Here is a 4,837-nt window from a genome sequence, read left to right as displayed (position 1 = left end):
CACTGTACTTTCAGGGTTTCAGGGACCAGCCCACCATGCCGGATCAAGCCACCATAATCCAATGAATTGGATTGGCTGCAAACAGCTGATGATGCTTTTGGCTAGTACACTCTATTTTGGCGATGTGAATAGGGCTTTCGCTCCCCAGCATCTGGTTTCAACGCTGGCTGGTTGAACCCTTGCTCTCTCAATTATAGATTCATACGAAGCTGGCGTAACGCAACCTTCTTAACGCTATGTGGAAGTTGAGCTCCATACCTTTCAGTTTTCGCATCTACAGACACGGGCATAATATTATGGAGCACGTTTCGTCGATCAAACACCTCTCACACCTTACCCACCGTAAAATTGGAGGTGCAGCCTTGGTCAAAAGTCTTAAATCAACAGCGTTCAGCGGCAGCGAAATGAATGTTCCTAGAATGCTCCGTATAGCGGATCATTGAAAACGCCAGTCAAGCAAGGAGCTTCTCTACCGCAAAAAGAAACCAAAGCCTTCTGCTAGCATTTCAAGATCATTCGCTCTTGTATAGTGCCGTAATGGCTCTTTTATGTGGCTGAAGCGAAAACCCCTATTAAGACTTTTGACCAAGACTATACGTTACATATACAGTAGGAGCCGCTAGTAATTAGCAATATATCGCTAGTGCTCCCGCGTATAAGCCCAGCTACCTTCATGATTTTTCTACGGAAAGCATTGCGAAAAATTCAAAAGTCGAAGCCTGTTCTGTATATCGATAGGCAATGACACGTAGGCATGCGGAACGGTCGTACTTTTTCTAGTGCGAAAGCACTCCTTCTCAGCGAAAGCCGTCGTATAAGTGAAGCCTCCTGCAGCGTGGCAGACACGCGGCACTCAAGAAATCAAGCGATTAAGAAATTAAGCCCTTATCCTTTCTTACTAATGCTCCCCCTTTGTTTGCCTCTCCCTGCCCTCTCTTTTCTTTTATTCCCGCTAGCCGCAGCTCAGAGGCTCAGGTACTTCAGGTTTCGATGGCAGATGCCACGGCTAGCAAATACTTTGTATCCATTATTATTTTATTAATAAATAGCCGCTAACAAATTAAGCCGCCGGCGTTATTGGATTTATTGGCATTGGCGTTGTCAGCATTGCAGATTCTTGAGGAAAGGAAAGGCGTACTAGGTAGGATCCCTGGCCCATTGGACATCTCAATCGCCTCAATGGCACTCTGAGCTATTCGGGGCGGTGGTGTCCACCTGCAAACAAAAAAAAAACTTGCTTTCGTGGGGTTCTGCAATTGGTGACTGACTTTTTAGCGTAGTTCCAGCAGTTGCTGGTTCCAACAGCTATTGGTCTCCGCAGCTGTTGGGAATGCGCCAATAACCCAACACTGTGGGAACCAGCAGATTCTCAGTTCAAAATTTTCACCTGGGTATAGAAATGCTAAAACCGCCACCCATTTTTTTTTCATGCAAAAAGTTGGCAACACAGTTTTCATTTTTAGTTTTGTTTCATCTGCGCACGCGTGGCGACAGTTCTGCACTGTTCTACCCGGGTTACAACCCGGCCGCTGCGGCACCGTTTGTATGGAGGCGAAACGAAAGAGCTCGTATGCTGTACAATGTCGGTCAAGAGAGTGAGTGAGTGAGTGAGTGAAAAACTTTATTGAGCTCTAGATTCGCTGGTCTTCTGCGTTCTTCAGATGGCTTCGTCCATCTTCTTGCAGAACGGTAGGTTGCCCCTAGTCCAGGGCTCCGCTGGATACTGCTGCCAGTTGTGCTCGCCGAATCAGACCTTCTTGGTCAACCCGGTGATCGCTGGAGAGCACTCCCTCTTATTGCTCCGCACTCGGGTTTGATATAACGGGTACCACGCCTATCTTCTGGCATGCCCACGTTATGTGATACAGCGTTTGTGTTTCGTGGCACCAGGGTCATTTGTCGTTGTATTGTGTCGCCTCTTCCCCTCTTTCTCCTTCCACTCGATCTCTCCTTCGTCCCTTCCTTCACGGCGCGGTTGAGTCCACTGAGACGTGAGACAATCACTGCGCCATTTCCTTTCCTCAAAACCAATTTTCGATTTTTTTTCGATGTCGTCAAACTGTGGAAATCATGAGAGCCTGGCGATCTCTACGTGAGCAATTAATTTTGGATTGGGAGTACTAATTATTTATACGTGTGCTGCGTCAACTTCCAAAAGTCATTAGAGAGTTTTAGTTTCACGTACGTAGAGGCTTCACGTACGTAGAGCTCTTACGGGTGACCAGTGCGCATGCGCAGAACGCAAAGGGTATGCGCGAGTCTCACGTACGTACGTGAGATTCGGATTTTTACGTTGCGGTCCTTGCGTTGCTTGCGTACGTAGCGCTGACAAACATGGCGGCGCCCTGCCCGCCGCTTCACAGCGATAACAGCATCGTCGCTAATCCCTCGACGCGATATCGTGTTCTAAACTGTTGTATTCGCCTTCGATTTGCCCATTCTTACCTTCGCATAAGGTTTCAAGCGACAAATAGCTTTTGTTTTTTCAGACAGAAGGGCGATTTTTCAGGTGTTAAGCCTGACGAAGTAGCGTTGGTCGTCGTCACAGCAACGGTCTCGCTTTGAATGGCTTGGCTTAAAGACTTGTCTTGGATGATTTGGCCTACAACCAGTGTCTGTGTTTCTTAGTAGATGGCGCTAGGCGTAACGCGCGGCGTGTTTCGCGTACGTGTAACTATAAGGGTTTCAAACCACCTCCGTGCAGGCTACGTAGACTTCTCACGTTTGCGTACGTGAACCCTCTACGTACGTGAAACTAAAACTCTCTATATAGTAACGCGCGGCGTGTTTCGCGTACGTGTAACAATAAGGGTTTCAAACCACCTGCGTGCAGGCTACGTAAACTTCTCACGTTTGCGTACGTGAACCCTCTACGTACGTGAAACTAAAACTCTCTATTAAGCATTAGAAGAGGCACCGTATCGATCGGCGCTATCAGACCCCCGAAGCCAGCACCAGCAGTGGCAACAGAGGCTTTCATATGTGCAATATTTCGTTCCGTTCTGGTATGCGATCGCTTTCGTGCCGGCCAACGAAAGCCAAGAATTTTTTTCTCGAAAAACGATCCCTAATTCTCCCGAAAGAGTGGCAGTGAAGGATACGAGAACGAATCATGCGCTTTGTTCAGTCTTAATATGAAATCCGGTACGAGTAGGTTGGCTTAAAATGCACCTTCGTATTGCTTCTGACTATAAAAATTATTGGTGTTCTGAACTGGGAGGAATAATATATGTGCTCTCTGCTCCCCCGCGGCTGACAGTCAGGCCGCCCTTGTGCATTGCGGCGTAAGATGGAGTCCTCATGCAACCTACCAGGTGTCAGTTAAATTAATGATTGGTCGCGCGAGGTTGCTTGGGAAGAGCGATTAACGTGGATCGCACAAACCACAGCGGCGGCAGCACCGGCCATCGCTAGGGCAGTAGCGCACCGCCCAGCCGCTGCACCAGTGCGTCAGGCTGTGGTATGAGCTAGGACTCCCAGAGATCTATGACTGTAAAGTTGAGAATGACCTCATGCAGAAGGACGGCGCATCCGAATGCAACCTGATGCGGCAGCTGGTGGGGGAGGGGGAGACTGCCTTCACGAAGTTAGCGCGCAGATGAGAAGGGGTGTGGCGACGTCGAGGCGGCGGCTACATACAGCCACGCAGAGGCATAATTTCCAGCTGCATCGGGTTACATCACGCCGCAGCACGCGGCGACTGCGTTACGAAGTGAACGTGTGGGCTTTACGCACACGTAAGCAGCCTTAAGTGTACCTGCCGACATTTTCTTAACTGTGCACTGCGTGGAATTTTTGTTGTTCACTGCGGCGAATCTTGCTCTCATTGCATGTCCGTGAAACTAGAACTGTTATGCGCTCATTTCTTGATAACGTCTACGATGCTTCAATGATAAAATCTGGTGGGCAGGCCGCCAAATGCCACAAAGTGGATGTCCCATTCAGAGCAATAGTGAATGAACACGGAACATGTCAGTACTTGGTGTCAGGTTTCCTGAAAAGGCACGTATCTTCTTTGAACATAAAGGACCCGTTCCTGGCGGAAAATTCTGTCAAGGTTGTTAAGACGCTAACTTATACAGAACTGGCTGTTGTGTCTGCATTCAGCATCGACATAGAAGATTTATATTACTCGCTGCCACATCCGGCTCTAATGAAACATGTCACGGAATGTGTCACAGGAGACAACGACGAGAGTCGTTTTGTGATGGAATGCGGAATTTCAGTAGAATCATTACTGGAGCTATTAAGCGTGTATCTGCAGAGTACGTTGATGGCGTTTGGAGAGGGCACATACGTCCAGCGGTCTGGCATATGCATCGGATCAAGCGTAGCACCTGTTCTGAGCAGTATATGTTTAAGCGCAGTAGACAGGACACTGGAAAAAGAACTCAAGGATTGTACTTCCGCATCCATAGATATGTGGATGACTATTATGTGGCACTACCGACGGAAGCCAGTCCTCAGGTGGTGAATGACATCATGAAAGTATTTTTAAGCACGGCGCCTGAACTAAGGTTGACTTATGAGATGCCTTCTGAAGACCGCTTGCAATTCTTGGATTTGAACTTCAAGTTTCAAAGGAACCATGTATGTTGGCGCTACGCACCAAGAACGCAAAAGCCACTTCTTGATTTTTACTTCAATCATTCCAAGCTGAAGCCGCCACGGTGGCTGAGTGGTTATGGCGCTCGGCTGCTGGCCCGAAAGACGCGGGTTCGATCCCGACCGCGGCGGTCGAATTTCGATGGAGGCGAAATTCTAGAGGCCCGTGTACTGTGCGATGTCAGTGCACGTCAAAGAACCCCAGGTGGTCGAAATTTCCGGAGGCCTTCAC

Source organism: Amblyomma americanum, chromosome 1 (genome assembly GCF_052857255.1).
Source record: "Amblyomma americanum isolate KBUSLIRL-KWMA chromosome 1, ASM5285725v1, whole genome shotgun sequence".
NCBI classification, from domain to species: Eukaryota; Metazoa; Arthropoda; class Arachnida; order Ixodida; family Ixodidae; genus Amblyomma; species Amblyomma americanum.
This window is presented reverse-complemented; position numbering follows the sequence as displayed.